Consider the following 19,592-nt stretch of genomic DNA (forward strand, 5'->3'; position numbering starts at 1 on the left):
AAAAACGTTCGTAGAAATCGACTGGCCCATTCTTCAGACATATCCTGGGGACGGGCCTCTATCCGTCAAACCCGCCCCCGCTGCAACTTTTTTCCTTTTCTCTCTCTTTCCTAGCGGAGCGCCGCGCGGATAACAGCAATTAAGTCTTCCCGTTAATAGAGACGATTGTGATTAATTATCGGATTTAATGAACGGCTACTTGTACTTGTAAATATAGACGGCACGGGACGCGCATGTTGGTTACACCGTAAAAATTAGAGACCATGAATCCTCGAGTGCCCACCCCCGTTTCTCCCCTTCCCCCCTACGTTTCCCTCCTTCCCGCGGTTTCTTCGTCCTCGTGTGTCACCGGTACGCCTTGCACGCCCGCCAGAGAAAAACGGCCCTCTCTGTCACAGTCCGCTGATCTTTCAACCGGCAATCAGGCCGGGCTGTGGGACCGGCCGAGCTCCATATAACAATCGTAATCTAGTGCAGGCGCGTATCGCGCCGAAGGCAATTGGTTATTCAGAGATTGGCATGCATTATTTTTTATATCTTCGACTGTGCGCATCGAAATGTTTTCTATACAAAATAATCCAGATACTTTGCGTATATATGCTTCTATATATGAGCTTTTTGAATAAATTTGAGAAGTAGAAAAGCTTACATTTTCGACAAAAATTTAGAGGCAATAACAATTTTCTTATTACAAGTTATGCAAAATTTAGAGATTTCTTAAATTAAATTTCAAATTCAAAACCAAGAAATGTCTTATAATTCATTTAATCTGGAGTAGACATTACTGAGAAAAAATTTAAATACAATCGAAAATTATAAAAATGTAAAATTTGAATGCGAAAATTATAATTATTCAATATAAAAAGTATTTTAAATTATAGATTAAAAGATTTCTTCTCGCATTTAAAATAATAACAGAAATAAGCGAGATAACATTTTCAACAATATGGTATTGCGTGCGCATTACATTGTGCATGCTACGAGATGCTAGCGTGGGAGAGCATGAGCTCACGTGCTGAAATTAACTCCAGCCCCACTGCTTTTAAAAATAATTGGTAATTATCGATATTATTAATAGTTCCGACTCCTCGCCGGCAGCACGCCAACATATGCAATGTTAAAACGATTTCTTCGTCTCAATTATTCTTACCATGTTAATATAAACAAATATTTTGTTAAACAAGCAAATTCTATTAATTTTAATTACATACAATTTCGCAAATAATTTCTTATATATTACTATTTATTTCTTTCTTAAATTTATAGAGATTTTACTAAACAATTCATATTTTATTAAATTTTGTACAACATTGTTCTCATTATTTTATCTTAAATTACGATTTTTAGAGAAAAATATACATTAAATAAGTAATTTTGAAAAATTACGTTATCAATCTCAAAAGTAAAAATGTATTGGTGAATCTGCTTAAGCAATTACAAATTGCGTGCGTCGGGAATACCCACACGCTCGAAGCCGCGAATACACACGCGCTTCTTTGTGCCTATTGTATAACAGGGGCAATGATTTATCGTCGTGCAACAATGTGCGTAGAAGTTTTCACGGAGAGAAACGAACGGTTGTTAACGACTCCGCTTCGTTCGAATGCCGTCGACTTCGTCGAAGCGCGCCGCGCTTTTTTTCCACGGGCTAGAAGGCGATTCGTTCATCAAAGTATCGATTGGTTCGTATAATAATTACCTCTCCCGCATTAGGGGTGGCTACCCCTCCACTCCGCCGTGGCACAAACGAGCCCCACTGTCTTCTATTAGACTAGACTCTGCCACGAACGGAGGGAGGGTAACGGGAGGCGGCCAAGGGGGAATCGACAGCTGCTCCGTTCGTCGTCCAATCCTTCGCGTTGGCCGTGTTAATTAATAATTTATCCACGTCGCGGATAAATATTTGCCGATTATGATGAGGCGAACCGGCTATGTCCGGGGATTCCTGGGAATCGCGGCATCGATCGTACCGCGTAACCAATCGGCAGTTCCTAAGAAACGTTCGCGACCTTTACATGGGTGGAACTGAACTCTCTTTCTCTTTCTCTCTCCGAGTAATGTCCTAACGATCTTGAGAGAGTCGTAAATGAAAATGAGGCGAGCTTTTCAAAGTACTTGTCAATGCTTGTTCGAAAATATACAATTTGGTATAGGTATCTATAAAAATGGCGCGCATCGATTGTTCCTAATTAACGAAAATTATTCAAGATGCGAATTTGAATTCGTTATCATACATATGCGCATCTCTGTGAACATGTGATTATCATCGCACAAGCTTGTTCGCGACAGCAAATGCAGTCCTCATATTTCATAAAGACAGAGGTAGCATATTAGCAATTTTGCGTTGCGCCACCGAGCGTGTACTCGCGGCCTTAAAATTAGCTGTGCTCTTGATTCGCATTAGAATGCAGCTTGGCCAAACAATATTACGTATAAACTCGCTTGTCACGCACGGCGGTTTCCGCAATTTATTATAAAGCCTACATACAATAGCGTGTCCTAATGCAGAAAAAATGCATTCATCAATTTAATAAAATGGCACACTTGTATCTCTATATATCGCAGATTGCGTTGTTGTGCATTTAATCAACGTCTGTAAAATTATTCTATATCTGCGGAAAATAATCTGTAGAAAATAAATCATGCGGACACACAAATAATTTTTTCGCTTTTGTAAAAAAAGCTCTTTCCATTCTCGAAGAATTTTAATTTTTTATAAAATAGAGTCACAGAGTTGGATTAATCGGGGAAAAAGTTTTCATTATTCGTTATATTATCGATGCTCTCCGCCAAGTATATTTTTTATCAGCAATTATTAATTAATCTACGAGTTTGAACTTCTCTAACAAGATTTATCGCTAGGAAAAATCTTGCGATCTTTCGACGACAGTCTATTCCGAATTGAACGTTAAGACACTGTGTGGAAGTCATTCTGGGCGGACAGCCGCGGATGCGTAATGTCGTCGTGATTGACAACGAACGCAGCGCGAATTGCGAGGTAGGACGGTACGGGAATGACACTATGTATGCAGCTTTCTCGACTCTGTGATTTCGCTCGTCTTGTCGGTCGGATGGGTGGGTGGGTGACGGCGTTCGCGGGTATTTCTGTATCTAATTATAATCCTTGGGCGAGGGAGCGAGGCAATCGCCTAAAATTAGAGCATATAGTCCAACCGGTCTACGCGCCGCTTGCTATTTTATATTTCGCCGTCCCTTTCGCACCGGATGAAGCACGATTCTTTCTCTCTCTCTCTCTCTCTCTTACCGTTCCTCACTCGGTGTCGCGACTTTCCATCCTTGTAGTTGTTTTATCGCCTATCCTCCTTTCATCGTGCCGAATATCATCCGCTTCTCGCATCCAGTTTCGACGCGCCGCGTGTAATTCATTTACGAAACTGTCATGCGTGTCAGATTGGTCAAAAATGAATGTGGCGTAAATCTGATACGTTATGCGATATCGCGACATGGTTTCAACTATGTTATCTTTGTGATGAAATTGCGACGCAATAATTTTCGATAACAAAACTGAATTTATTTAGCTCGCATTGATGTCTAATTAGCTGTTGGCGCGGATTCAATTCTGCGCACAAGTTTCATTTACATTTGACGGTTTCACGATGATGAAGGCGGAAAAGAGGACCGACTCAAGTTTTCGCCGAGATTCGTTTTTGATCGGACGATTTTAGACAGTTTTAAATCCTCCCACCGATATATATCAGTCAACGTTAACTTTTTAATTAACTAAATTCTTTTTGTGCTCGTATACTGATTCCTCGCAGTTGCTTTCATCTGCGAATTCTTTAATCAATTCGAAATTGACTTTTCCTCGGCGAAAATTAGATTGGATATAATTTTTTAACATTTTACTTTAAATACCTTATTTCATATATTTATTGAAAAATAAAGACTAAGATTCTATTATTTATTTTTGGGATTAAAATATTGATTACACAAAAATCTTACGATTTTATAAATCACAGTCAAATAGAACTAATCGCGATAGTAAAATCGCGATACAACCATAGTCTAAATAAAACAACAAATCGGGGAACCAGGATTAATTAACTCAGGCCGTTAGGGCGAGTCGGTCATTTCACTTCGCTATATCGAGATCGAGTCTCGGGCAGCTCGATTGAAACGATCGGGTAGCGCGAATGCCCTTAAGCTCGTGCCGCGCATACACAGCAAGGCTTTAATTTCTTCCCTCCTAATGGGCTTTTTCGCCCAAGCTAAAGAGCGAACGCGTAGGATTAAACGGCGCGCAATGGATGGGCGGCCGTCGAATGAGGCGATTGCGAGAGAGCGACGCTGGCAAAAAATAGACGAACCAAGAGAAACCGATGGGAATTCAATCCGCGAAATTATGAATTTCTCCAAGTCAAAAGAAAAGAGATTTGATTGAAATACTCCTCATACATTAAAATTTTTTTTGATAAAGAAAACAAATTAAACTCGTTAATATAAGAACTAGTTCATATTAATGCCAATTTTTTTTTACGAGTTAAAAATTACACATATCTACACGATATTCAATTATATCGCTCCAATTTAATCGGTAATGATGATCAAGAAGAACAGAAAGAATTAGCAACAACACCATTCTATAGAGAATCAACTCCTGTCAAGCTCTTTTCATTCATCTTGTTTTTGAACAGGCATCGGTAGCGTTTCAGGGGAGCCGAACCCCAAGGAAAGGGAGGGAGGAGTGAAGTAGGAAAAGTAATGATTCGTAGGCCATGACACGAGCGACAGCAATGATTAGCCGCTACGGAAGAATAATCGAAGTAATGATAGGTTTGCATTGGCAACCCCTTTGAAAGACTCGAAAAGAAATAACGTCGAAAGCGTGCGACTTGCTTCGTTCGGTTAATTGTCGTCTGGCGTGTCGATGAATGTACCCCTGCGAGCGACCACACGCAAATGTTACCATGAGGTGTACGAAAAAAAAAAAGAAGTTACTCTGTAATGAATACATTCGTAGATGACGACGACGTGCGAGGCAATCCTTTCGCAAAATAATTATAGTTCTAATTTCTGACTTAAATATTGAACGCCACGCGTTTTGATTATAGGAGTTAATTTCTTCATTGAAAGTCTCGACTCAAATTTATAAAAATATATTACATTCTTCAGCTATTACACATAAAATATTATTTACTGTTAAATAATTCTAAATTAATAAGACATTTTTCTTCTTAACAATTATAAACATCACAAATTTTTAGCTATTTTTAGGATAATTAGATTAAATAATAAAATATCGAGAAAAAGATGTGCGAATATTTTTTAGAAACTAATGCATGAATTTTTGTGTAAGCAATATGTTAATTTTTTACACGCGTTTTTTTCTATACAATCAATTATAGAGTCGGTATTTGATCTACTTTCTGTTTCGCGACTTTGCAAGTCGTAGAAAATTGCCAGTTCAGAACTTGGCACAATCATGAAGAGCCACGATCGGGCCTCTACATCGAGAAAGATCGCCGGACATGCGGATAATAATCGCTGATTGCCATCGATCGAAAGTTGTTCCGCGGGTTTTATGGGAAAATCGTCTGACACGTGACGATCGCCGGACGATCGACAGTCGACTCGCTGCTACGTGACTTCGATCCTTAATCATGACGAGAATCTAGGAAAAAGAGGAACGGGCAGAAAATCCGAGGAAAACAAAATAAGATATATCTAGAGATATCTAGATATAGAACCATGCAATTAATTCTGCATTTTTGCGAAGACATAAATATAAAATATAAATATAAATCTATAGTTGACATAATTTTTCGTAGATTGTGATATAATTTTTTAATTTTACATAAAAAAATCTTTTACTGCGCATATCATTATAATATTTCATGTATAACGTCTATATACTTTTAATATCACATATTACAAATGAAGCAAAAATACAGACACATATTACAATCGCAATACATTAACAATTACCATCAATTACACAAGGAGCATAATGAACAACAGACAAAGCGAGACGCAAGCATATTTATTTTAACATATGCAAAATTCTACATAAATCGCAAATTAAAGAAATCGCAATCACACATTGACAATTTGACATCACAGCTGTTATTGTATACATAATCATAAGCGATATAAAGAGAATACATTACTGCTCAGTGAGATCAGAATCTTGTGCAAAAAATTTTAATATTTAATTTAATCAATTTCGATCAAAGATCTCATTTATATCATATATTGAATATCTATAAACTTTACATAAGTCAACTTTTTGACTTGTATTTCGAGTTCATTAAGCAGTAGCGTTGCACTTAAAGTTGAATGCTACAGGTACATCAAACAATTCGTCACATACACAACCGACATACGGAAACGAACGCAAAATAAACGATATCTTCGCGAGTCTTCCGCGAGGACGCAACTGAATCGAATCGAAGCGGACAAACGATTTCCGATGCCTCGAATTTTGGATTTCTCGCGAAGCCGCGCGCGCATCTGCTCTATAGGCCATAAGAACATCGTTAAGATTATATTTAGGCATCGTAAAAGAAAATATGCGTCCGTTGGAGCCAAGTCGCTCATTACGCGAGACAGCATTAACGCGGTCGTGCAGCCAGAGAGTTTTGAGCATCGTACTCGTGTCAAGATATATACGCATATATACCAGTAGGCAATATCTACGTGGCAAATCAGCAGTCTTTGGCACTCGGGATTCGTTTTCTCGCTCGAAATCGCCGTGAATTTATTGGAAATAAATTGCGAATAATTACGTGCCGGATTTTCCTGTGTTTTTAGCCGAAAACTATCTCACATTAGTGACATAACAGCTATCCTTGAATTACTGAGATTAATATTGTACAAAGTTGTAGCTTCTCTTAAATAAAATAATTTCCGATATTTTAAAATAAAAACATTAATGATATTTTTTTCATTTATAAAAATCTAGCTTTAAATTTAAAAGTTTACTTTTACATAATTCTTACGCAACGATTAAATTAGTTTCTTCAACGAGTAAATTTATTTTGTTTATGCACGTATTTGCAATGTGGATAACTAAATTTTAAATTAAAAAGCGGTAACTTTAATTTTAAATTAAAAACCTACTGAAAATAAACCCCACAAATTCTCTATCAATACACATTATTTACGCTACTGTTTATTTTTGAATGTTAAATGCAATACTCGACGCTGAGCAATTCAAGGAGTGAAAAAGAAAGATTGATTATCAAAGCATTGATGCAATCGTGAGCGCTGCACTTGAAATGAATGATGCGTGTCTTATACGAAGCGTCGCGATGCTCTACAAACGTACCGTATCGCCGCGACTGCCGGTGTCCGTGGTAAACTTTTCAAAATTTTCTCGTTGCACATAGCCAGCTCGAAGCGGAGTCCTTGAAAATGTCACGATTCCCTTCTCCGTTAGCGAATTTCTAGGTCAATGCTGCCTAGTGTTGTCGTCACGGAGCACATTGGCGACTGATGGGTTCGCGTAATGGAAAATTCGATGCTACTTATTGCAAGTTTTTATCGAATTGAGTTGCTTACCACGAACATCAATCGCACGATATCAACCGAATGTTTAATTGGTTATCAAGTATGCGAGGTATCAAGATTTCTTTTCGTCTTGCGATATATTCTTGAAAAACTTGTCTAGCGAAACACATATTCATAAACGACCAAGTTTACATATCGTCTCTTTTGTTGAACAACCCTTCCGAATCGATGGATAACGACGATCTAAAGAGTCTATCGTCATTCAAGAGTGATCATTATAAAATTCTGCTTCGACGTGTATCAACGGTATCAATCGATCTGTTCGTGATGTAATTTGACGTTTGAAAATCGTATCGGGAATAGAGTTCTCCATTAACAAATAACGTAAAAAAGCACATCGTACTTCTTCACACATAGTTCCAAAGACTTTTCAAGCGAGAGAGAAAAAGAGAAAAAGAAACTTCGATCGAACAGCTGATGCAGTAAGAGAGAAAGAGAAAGAGAGAGGTAATAACGACGAATATAATATATATCGTCAACTATAAATAACAAAATCCGCAACGACGATTCCGAAAAATTTTTATCGAAAGATTAAAATAAAATAAAAAGGTCTCAATATTAATCTGTATTTTCACCGGACAATTGTTTGCAAAATAAAAAATATTTAAATATTGTAATTTCTTAAATAACAGACTAATACTTTGGTAATATTACTTTGGAGAAAAATTTGCAAGAACGTAGAGAGTCACGAGAGATGTCGAAATCAGACCCGAGTGCCTCTTAGGGGGTTGGTCATGGAAAATCGCGAAGGGCGGGTCGCGAATGGAAACCGGGGATGGCGCGGGGGTGAAGGCGGACGGTCGGTGAAAACGCGGTATGCAAAACAGGCGGCGAATTTGAACGGTCCTGCGCAGAACGAATAGCCTCACCTCGTGTTACCGGAGTACCTCGAGAATCTCTCTGTCTTTCTTTCTGATTTCCTTCTCTCTCTCTCATACATACATACACACACGCGTAACATTCACACTCATAATGCTCCCTTTGCTATGGATGCGCCGATGCATACATATATCGCACGCTTTTCTCGCAATGTGCGCGACAGAGACAGATACACACACACGCACACACACACACACAATCGCGCACCTCTCTCTCCGTTCTCTCGCGTGAGTGTGATACACGTGCAGGCGACGATCGCGTATCCTTCTGAGAGAGCGCTGTCGACGATAAAGCTCGAATAGGATACCGGCGAATAGGTATCGGCCGCGTGTTGCGTTATCACGTCGCGATGCAGAATGTCGTCGCCGACAGCGTCGACGTGGTGCGTCGTCGTCGTCGTCGTCGTCGTTACGAGAGCGCGAGACGTTTTCCACCCGGAATCGAGTAAAATGGCTGCTCTCGCCGCTCCGGCGCGCCCGAGCTTACTGGCTTGCCTCCCTTCGTTGGGTCCCCAACACAGAGACCGCCACACGCGTGCCGTTGCATGTGTGTGTGCGGTGGGTGCACGTAGAACGCCACGTACGAGCGGGGGAGCGTACGCGCGCATGCACACACCGCGCCGCGTCGACGCCCGCCAGATAGAATGCCGCTGTATACGTGCGCGGGCATGTGTGCGTGCATGGCTGTTTGCCTGCGAATATACACGCGTGCGAGACGCGAGACGCGACGCGGCGAGAGCGGACGCACGCACACGCACACGCGTGCGTGCGCCGCATTCTCGCCCCCGCCGTCAATCGCGCGCGCACGTGTTCGCGCGCAGAACAGCTGAGCGTGCGAAGGAAACTTCGAAACCTTCGCTTTGCTTCAATTGATGCGGCTGAAAGTCGAAAACTGACCGAGCCACTTTTATCGAATTCTCGCATAAGCGTCAACAGCTGTATCCGAGACCATCGAATTTTCTCTAGACAGAAATCGATGCAGAGATTAGCGGCTATAAATATTTCCTCTAGTGCTTTCCTGTTCTTTGATAAAACGGATAATAGACTTCTCTTTTACATTCGCTAATCTTAAAAGTAGAACCAAAAAATACATAAAATTATATAGTTTTTGATGTACAATAATAAATATTGTTGTTTGTTTGTAATTAAAAAAAATATATTTAAATATTAATATTGATACTACAATACAAATATTAATATTTAATATTATAATACAAATATATTAATATATTATATATATATAATATTCAAATATTAAATATTAATCTAGTATTCATTTTTTTCTAAAAGAATTTTAAAATTCTTATTTTAACGTTTTATTTTAAAAATCCATACATAATAAATATTCTGGTATGTAATTTTAAATCTATTAAATATTAAATACTAAAAAAATTCTAATTATTCATGTTTTTCCAAAAAAAATTGTACTTTTTATTTCATGTTTTTTTTGGGGACTCATTACTGATAAAAATATAAAGTTTGATAGACATGTATATAAATTGGAAAAATAATTTTACGCATCTGAAATCAATATTATGTGGATCCCAAATCATCTCTTAATCGCGAGTGTATGTACATTCAGTGTTAAACTTCCTAGTTTCAAATTCACTCGATAAAATCCAAACGGTGGGATATAAGCATCAGAGATATCGCTATAATAGTTTCGTGCGGTCATTATACGCAACACAGCAGCAAAGTATCTCGACAAAGGAGCGGAACGAAAAGTTCACGCACCTAAGGATCGAAATAGGATAAGAGGCGAAAAAATAAAAAAAAAAACTTAGGCGTGCTTTTACGACGTCTCGCAGCCGAAGAGGTTACAGAGTCGCAGCGTGCAAAAGGCGCGATTGCAGTCGCTCGAGTTGCTTGCTTTCCTGCATTCTTTCGGCATACCGTGCCGCGAGCATTATGAATATGCAAATCAGCGAACAAGGATAACGGGTGCGTTGACCAGCGCGCGTTTAGTAGATACTCGGACTTTCTTATCGCCTCGTCAATGACGCGCAACGGTTGACCACCGATCGATGAGAGATGATGATCATTTTTGTTTTGGCGGTGAGAAAATCCCCTGTCACATTGACCGTCAGTAAACGTGCCAATTACGATCTCGGTAAAATCGTATCGTTCTTAAAATTAATTAGGCGTGATAAGTAACGCGTTTCTCCGAACAGCTGTACTATTTCGTGAAAAAAAAATGAATATTCTAATATTACTTCACGCGAAGTAGAAAAAGCTGTTCCAATCCAGTGGGCAATGATCTTGGCGAAGTAAATCTCGGAGCGCGACGCTTCAGAAATATTTGTAAGTAGCATATTTCTTGCACGTTGTCGATAAATCGAATTATTATGCCACAGCAAATTCTGACATATTAATTGAATGCAAATCTAAATATATCCTTGAAACTTATAATATTTATAATATAAATATCTGTTCACAATATACATATTGAAAATCACTTAAATCATTTTCTTGAATTTTTAATTAATATAATTTCTCAGAATTACTAGCCGATGTATCTGTTTTTTTTTTCAGGATTAATAATAAAAAAATGTCCATATATTTCTGGAGGACACGCACATTTTTCCATCTTTTCAGCAAAATACTCGGCCAATTTAACGTGATAAGAATTAACGATTCGCGCCACTGACTCTGTAAACATAATGTCAAAGATTAATTTCGCACTTGGGCGCGGTAAAAAAAAATTGCGCCGGCCGCGCTCTTCCTCCTCTGCAATTTGATCGTTTATCACGATCAATTAAATTTCCTGCACGGCGACGATAATTGACCGACGCCATCACGTTTGTACCACGGGTACGGGGAGAGAGAGACGGAGATAATCTCCATCGCAAGTGCCGATAAATGGCGCATTCGCGTGAACGCGAGCGCAGTCGCTGTATTGCGCTGTCATTATTTTACGAGATACGCTTTAAGCGTAATAAATTTTATTGTGCTCTCCTCTCCCCTTTTCACCTCGCCGATCCCTTCGCGGCCCACGCAAACGCGCCTCCGATATGCTTCCTCGAAAGAAACGACCCGAATCTACAAGCAGATTTTTACGATAAATATTAATTGTAAGAAATTTAATTGTAACAAATGGCATGCACATAGCCGTGACGAAAAGTCGTGAGTTAAATAAAATACAGGATAATCAGGAATATGGCGATCTGTATTCCACTAGTATCGTACATTCCGAATTCTCATCACATGTTTCTCACGAGACGTAAAAGTAGTCAGTAACAATTTAGAAAAAACTATTAAACATATGCATCAAGATGTTTCAAAATAAATTTTCAACACTTTTAAAATAAATTTTTAAAATAAGAGTGTCAAATAGACGATAATGATTTACTGAAATAAAATCTGTTTTTAGGCAGACACTACTGTTTATATGTATCTTTAAATATATATATTTATATTTTATATATATATATATATATATATATATTTAAAATATATATATTTATATTTTATCGATTTATTTTATTTCAGATTCTGATATCAATGCAAGATTATTTTTACAGTACAGTTTCCTATATTACTTTTTAAACATTAATGATATTATCAAATTAAATATCATTATATGTAATCTTATACATTAGGTATAAAAAGAAAATAAAATTCGTTTTATAAGAAAGAAAGTGCACGTGATTAGATATATTATTTTCCAATGTATAATAGTGCATTTTTATCTGCAACGAGTGCGACATCATAATAACGTTGACCGTAAACGCGCGATTATAAAAGTCAATATTTTCAACATGTTTTTCTCGGCTATCCGCAAGAATCTGCTTGAATATATTGCTATATTTCACACAGAGCATTTTATTTAATTTAGTAAACTAATCAATACTAAGCAATATTTAATATAATAATTTCGTAGCTTTCTATAAATTTAGATTTTCCATAAAATAAAAAAAATGAGAAAAAATGATTTTTCTTAATTATCATCATTTTCAAATTGTTAGGCCATTTCTATCCTTCTATAATCCATTCTATAACCATACTTTAACCCATTCTTTAGATAATGTTGCAATAGCCATGATTTTATCAATTCAAGTCTTATTTAATAAAGTGCCTGTCACACTTTATAGCATCATCGATTTATATGGAAGGACGACGCACTTTGTTCGTACATATTCTATAAAGAGAGAGAAAGAGAATATCTTTAAAATTAAAAAAAGTTGGAAAATTTGTGAGGCACGTGCGTCGTTGTATGTCCGCGCAAGAACGATGGAGATTATTAATCTTTCTAATAGTATCTGTCACTGTTTACTCTGGACGGGATTTCTTAAGAATATGTTTATATATTATGTACGCCGTAGGATTTCTCTACGTTTAGAAACGACCGTCGGTACCAATTAGCCGTAATGACGTGTTTCTACGTTCGACGATTTCTACTTCTTCATGCTGATTTCTCACGTTAAGTATGCGCGCTAGGTACAAACTGATGATGGTCTCCGATTAGGATCCTATAATTTCTCTTTCGATCTGCCTCGTATACAACACGTCGTCTATATCATAGAATATCTTTTTGTTGTACAATCTGCGAGAAGTATTTAAGCAGCCGAGGAAAAGAATGAAATATACGATATATTTTTGCTAACAATCTAAATCAATACGTCTTTCTTCTATGCAAGAAATTTATGACAATTGCTTAATACATGTGTATGTGTGCGTGTGTGTGTATGTGTTGGATGCATCGTCATTTCTATAATTACGAAAAATTCTTCTCCTACTCATGAGAATTAATGATGAATAGATTAAAAACGTATGAAGTTCATTAGACGTTTATAGATTGTATTTGTAAATCTTGTAGATCCTTTCAAAAGTTTGCGCGAGATTGCTTCTATTGTTGCGGCCATTATCGCGATCATTACTTTAATCAGATTTTTCCGCAAAATGCTATCTCCTGAGAAATTGCAGACGCTCGTCCACGCGGCGAACGAGTTCGGAGGTATTATGAAATAAATCTCGTTATTGCTTGGCCGAGGAAGAAAAGCGGGCGGTCAGTTTTAATTAAAGAACTCGAGGCGTCAGCTGCTCCTTGCCAACGGCTCTCCAGTTTCCCTTCCATCCCCTTTTTTTTTCTATCCGTGCATTGCGACCGATATCGTCTACGTATACCTCGTAAAATTTGTGGAGTTGATGAAAAAAAAAAGTTGATACTTTCTAGGAAATTATAATCCCTCACGTGACGTGCTCCTTTTGACAGTGTCTTTGACTGCCATATCCATTATAAAGTATTATTAACTTGACATAAAGATTCATTAATTATATGTAATTGATGAAAATATGTTACCTTTTGCGCTGCGCGAGTTTACAGTTATTTCTAATTCATGCAAAAGTATTCACAATTAAAATCAAAGTGTATACATGTGAATGTGAAATTTTAAAAGTATAAGACAGAGAACTTAAGAATAAAAATATTATGTGAGCTTCCCTAAAAAAAAAGATTTATTAAAATTCTATTTATTTAAATTCGAAACAAACTTCAGTGAAAGGTTTCCGAAACTTCTACTTTCTGAACAAGTGCCTGATATAAAGCTAAACTAAGGGGAAGACAGGCGCATCATTAATCAATTTAAATATCGTGCAATTTCCAGTTGAAGTTTCTGCATCAGCGTGTTATGTGGACATAGGGGAGAGACGCGCGATATGAATTCACAGCGGAAGGTTTATTCGCGATTACCCGCGTCCCGAGGCCGGCCGCTTTATCATTCGAGCGAACGCATCGTACGCCAAAGAGCGCGTGCTACATCATAGATGCATCGTTTTACGAGTCGTACCGGTGACCTTATGAAAGCGAAGTGAATTCGCGAGACTCCTGCCACGGAGATGATATAATCCATTAAAAGAAGCAGCGACGACGGAGACCGTTCCGAGTCAACCAAACATCGCGAAATCCAATAACGCGCCGTACTTGACGAAATAATGGCAGACTACTGGCACGGCAAACGGACATAATTGACTCAGTAATGACGAGGTAAACGGACAATTCTATTAAGCGTCCCGACGACTACGTATATACTCGTGTACTCGTGTGTATATATATATATATATGTGTGTGTGTGTGTGTGTGTGTGTGTGTGTGTGTGTGTGTGTGTGTGTGTGTGTGTTTGCATACTATACGTAACTGACCGCAAATGCAGAACTAATTGCTTTCACATTTTGCGAACGCGACGTCTCGCAAATGCCATCGTGGCCACGGAACGTTTGTAATTTGTAGCCCGATGACAATTAATAATTTCATTCTTGTCGTCGGACCGACGCGTGTTAGTCCGAAAAGTGGATTTGTTAAAAAACCAAAGTAATATCGGACGTCGCATCGTTTCATCGAAAACGTTTCACTTTTCCGCAATATTTCTCTCTCGTTAGCCAAAATTCTAAAAATGACCCAGTTTTTTTTAATTCGACTCGATTGCATTTATAGCTATGATCGAATATCGATAGTATTTTTTTGCCGGATTAATTATCGCAAATTAATTTTTCTTAAGAAATGAAATCCCATATATAGAAGAAAATAATTACTTTTTTATTGTATGTGATACAATAATTATGATTTATATATTTATGAAGTTGTGCTTTAATTAACATGTTTGAAACGAAAAAATTAGAGTGGGAATTTGAAATGTATCCCGAAACATTATGCAATCTTTTAATATTCAATTACATATCGAAAAAATGGTTAGCTTCAATTGATATAGATATAGATTTCAAGAGGTTTAACTTGTTTTGCTTGTCTTGCTCGCTAACGGCATCTCATTTCCCGGTATTAGCTTGGTCAACTTTGTAGACTCATACTGTACAATAACGTATCTTTACATTTACATAGATTTGCATTAAAAACATGTTTCATGCATATTATTAAATAAAATCATAGTCGTTAATTACTGGTCATAATAACATCAGCATGAGAAGACATATCTTAAAAGTAATTAACTTCTTTTGCGCGGCAATTTAAATTGCGTGTTAAACGTGAATTAAATCACAATCAGCGTAAAAAAAAGAAATATTGCCGAGAGCATGTTCAATGACAACATTTTAATTACATGCTCGCTGTAATAACATTCTATATATTTCTTGATTAATTAATATATTGATAATTATGTACATACAAATCAGAACATTTCAAAGGAAAATGAAAAGGAGACAGCAAAGAGAAAAATTTGAAGAATTAATACACATACATAAATGAAGAAAAGTAGTTGCAAATAATTTGCATCGATTTAATTAAAACAGCCGTGCATTTTCATCTCACACTTTCGCTAGAAGACTTCGACAAACAAGCGCATTGCACGATTATACAACGAAGAATATTAAAATCGTGTAGAGATTAACGTGGAAATCTAAAGTTACCCCGAGCCAGCGAAAAATTCTAACGATTCCCAACTCAACCACTAGGGAGTCTCATTAGCGACTTTTAATTTTCCAAAACGAGCCTTCCCGAGCTACTCGGAAGCAGTTGCCACGCGGCGTTGTCAGTGGCGGGAAGCGGAAAAAAAGAGAAAAAAAAACGCAAGAAAAGCGCAAAGGAACAACGGAAGAAGGGTAAGAAAGGGGAGGAGGGCAAAGACAACGACATCGGACAAACAGCAACGGCAGCACAACTCGCGGTGGCTCGCGCGCCATTGTTCCCCTCCCTTCCTCCTTAGCTCACTCTTTATTTCTTCCTTCTCTCATCCCTCCTCCCTCCTCCTCCTCTTCCTCTTTTCTCCGCGCGAGTGTGGGCTTTATTGTGTTTGAGCTCGACGCTTCGCCCTCTCCTTTGTTTTGTTTTCGCGCGCCATTAGAGGGGCTAATTGCCGCTCATACGCGATCGCCTTTTGTTTCCTCCTTTTGCCATCTTTTCTCGACGACCCTTTCCGTCTCTCTTTCTGCCCCCCCAGCCTCCTGTCCGGCATCTCCTTGTTCTTTCGCCCGATGCACCCTGTAACCGACACTACCGACCACGATGCCAACCGCGAGGGAGAGCCGAGTCATACAGCCTCCTCTTCCCGCACGTTTCTTTACTCTCATATGTACTCATGTCCTCTCTTTCTCTCGTTCCTTTCTCGTCGCATCAGACTTCTCCAAAGCGGCGCAGAGAGAACCTGTTATTCCAGCCTCTTTCCGTTTTCTCCTTAGAAGCGATTGGTTTTTGTGTCGCGTCCTCCTCTTTACTTTTCGCGTTCTCACCCCGATCGCACGCGCGTCTGCTCCTTCCTATCCTCGAGATGCGGGATGTTGCGAGAGGAATCGAGAGAAATGGGAGACGAGGTTGAAGAGAGAGCAGAGAGAAAATGTTTTAACGCGTCAATGCCTCGATGACTTCCGATTTTTCCTCGACTTCTTCATGACCGATCGGTCGCGTACATGTGACGTTCTCTCGCTTTTGTTTTTTGAGTCTCGCAATCGTAGAAATGAAACGATCAAATGAGTTTGTCGATAAGAATGGGAAAGAAATCGGTCTCGAGAGATCGAGTTTTAGAGAATCGAGTATCAGGTGATCGGTTGACAGATCTAGAATGCGGACCGCCAGTCTAGCAGAACGCGATAATTACTGAGAGGTTAAATAAGTTATCGAACATTCGATAATATCAATGGAATGCTGTATTTTTAACCTTACTGACTTGTTAATTATCAGTTCTACCATATTTAATGAGACGTGACGCAGCAACTTTACTTATCGCAGAAAGCTAAAAGATTGATCAAGCGAGTTATGCTATTCATTTATAGCAGAGAAAAATAATAAATTAGATTAAACGAATACTAAAATAGATTATGTGACATTTATAAACTACAAGAGCTGGTCAATGCATTGCAAACTTTCTCCCTCGACTACAAGTTAGTATAAACGAATTCTTCTATTCTTTTTTATACAAGAAATTTGTTTATATCATATTGTCCTGCAATTTGTTGGCTATTGATACTAATCTCTTTATCATAATATGTAATATCGTGACGCACACATAATCTCGTAATACGACGAAATGAGGAAAACCGAGGCGATGAGAAAGATTTATCCAGAGAAAAGAAATGGTATCGGAATAGACGGAAAAGCGAAGATGGAACCAAGATTTTAGTGCTAAGAGAGAAAAGATCCGACAGTTTTAATTCGCCGGGAAGTTAATAATTCCGTCATTGTGCGGTCCTCTACGGTTATTGTTTCCTTGACGGAGCTCATGGGACGAGAACTCCTCACATTCTCCTTCTATAGCATTTCTTTCATCCTGAATAGGACAATGAATAGGAGAGATGTTGCTTTTATATTCCTCTTTGCCACACACACATATATATATACCGGGTGTTTCAGACCACCCGTACACCCCATTTTAAAGCAAAGGAAGTGGTTATTTTGAAAAATGTTTCAGACAAAAGTTGTTGAAGATAAAGTAATGCATTACATGGGTAAATTTGATTGACCTTGGGTGGCGTCGTGAAGGTCATGTCAAGGTCGACTTGAATTTTTTAAATGGGAACCCCTATTTTTCATTGCATATTCTTGTAGCTTATCTCGAGAGCTTTCCAAAACACTATAATTAAGTACCTTTTTATTAAGTACTTTTTGAGTTATAAGGCTTGAAATAATTTCTTAATTTTATATAAACCATAAAATATCTAGTAAACCATTCATTTTTCGATTATCTTACCTTCATACTTTTATGTACAAAATAATGAGAGGAATCAATTGGTGTAAAGAAAACACATAGTTGTTTCTAAGAAAAAATATGGAATTGTTAATTGCAAATTACATATTTTTTCTTAGAAACAACTATGTGTTTTCTTTACACCAATTGATTCCTCTCATTATTTTGTACATAAAAGTATCAAGGTAAGATAATCGAAAAATGAATGGTTTACTAGATATTTTATGGTTTATGTAAAATTAAGAAATTATTTCAAGCCTTATAACTCAAAAAGTACTTAATAAAAAGGTACTTAATTATAGTGTTTTGGAAAGCTCTCGAGATAAGCTACAAGAATATGCAATGAAAAATAGGGGTTCCCATTTAAAAAATTCAAGTCGACCTTGACATGACCTTCACGACGCCACCCAAGGTCAATCAAATTTACCCATGTAATGCATTACTTTATCTTCAACAACTTTTGTCTGAAACATTTTTCAAAATAACCACTTCCTTTGCTTTAAAATGGGGTGTACGGGTGGTCTGAAACACCCGGTATATATATATATATATATATATATATATATATATATATATATATATATTGCGGTTTAATTATTGGCTTATTATGATTTTGTGCGTCCTCAGAGAAGAGACTATCATGAAATCTGAGAGACATGCTTACAAGCGTGAGTATAAGAAGGAAAAAATTAAGAAAAGAAGAAAATCTCGTTGGTAGTTGGAGGAGGTGACAATACAATTATTCCTTTCATTCTTGATAAAGTACTACGATAAAGAGCTTGAAGTATACGTTAACAGTTTCTTTAATAATTTTACCGAATGAGTATTTTTCGTATCTGCTTTAAATTTGCTAAAATAATATGTAATGTTAAACATGTTATTTGACATTTTTATTTAAAATAGCTATGAAATAATTAAGATTTTTACACTTAATGATTTTAATAGCAGCGTTATCATATTCTAATTCTTATACAATTTTCTTATTATTGTCTGCCAATTTAATTATTGCGCACGCTTAATTGATTCAATTTTACGCTTTTCAATTTCTTGTAATTGAAAAAGTACTATTGTGTAAACTAACTTTGTTTTCCTGATGTCGAACGGAAATGATAGATTGGTCATATTTTCTGACACAAATGAGAGTCTTGCGATATTACCGGCAGCACCACACACCGCGACCGTACCTATGCGCGAACGCGATGCAAAACGCCGGGGCCTCGAATAAAATTCACACGGAAGCGTGGCCGGCCGAGCCCGTGCCACGAACTCGCGACTAACTCGCGTGATTGCAATATTGCGGGTCCGAGTAATTGCGATGCCGGCGCGAGGCCGATTTTCTCGGAAGCGATTCGAGAAGGCGAAACGTCAGCTGACCGTATTGTAGTTCGCGCGCGGAAAGAGGGATAAGAGGGTAGGACCGGAGGGGACGACGACGGGGGATGAGACGACGAAGGGGAACGGCGACGAAGAAACGCGCATATTCGCCTGTCCAGAACGGAGAAGGGGAGGGGGAGGAGGCAGCATGGCATGTCCCCCCTAATTATAGCAACAATAAAAC

At 37.9% G+C, this 19,592-nt stretch overlaps 1 protein-coding gene across 1 annotated transcript in view; it reads right to left on the reverse strand.

Annotated features, from left to right (window-relative positions):
• LOC105258322 (zinc finger homeobox protein 4) overlaps positions 1-8,879 on the reverse strand; it is a 315,292-nt gene extending 306,413 nt beyond the window's left edge. The window contains exons 1-2 of the mRNA XM_025408211.1: positions 8,617-8,879; positions 7,289-7,788 (exon numbers count right to left, since the gene is read on the reverse strand). The gene's annotated coding sequence lies outside the window, so the exon portion shown is untranslated. The remainder of the gene's footprint in view (positions 1-7,288; positions 7,789-8,616) is intronic.
• Between the last annotated feature and the right edge of the window lie 10,713 nt (positions 8,880-19,592).

This window comes from Camponotus floridanus, unplaced genomic scaffold (genome assembly GCF_003227725.1).
Source record: "Camponotus floridanus strain SB8 unplaced genomic scaffold, Cflo_v7.5 scaffold2, whole genome shotgun sequence".
NCBI classification, from domain to species: Eukaryota; Metazoa; Arthropoda; class Insecta; order Hymenoptera; family Formicidae; genus Camponotus; species Camponotus floridanus.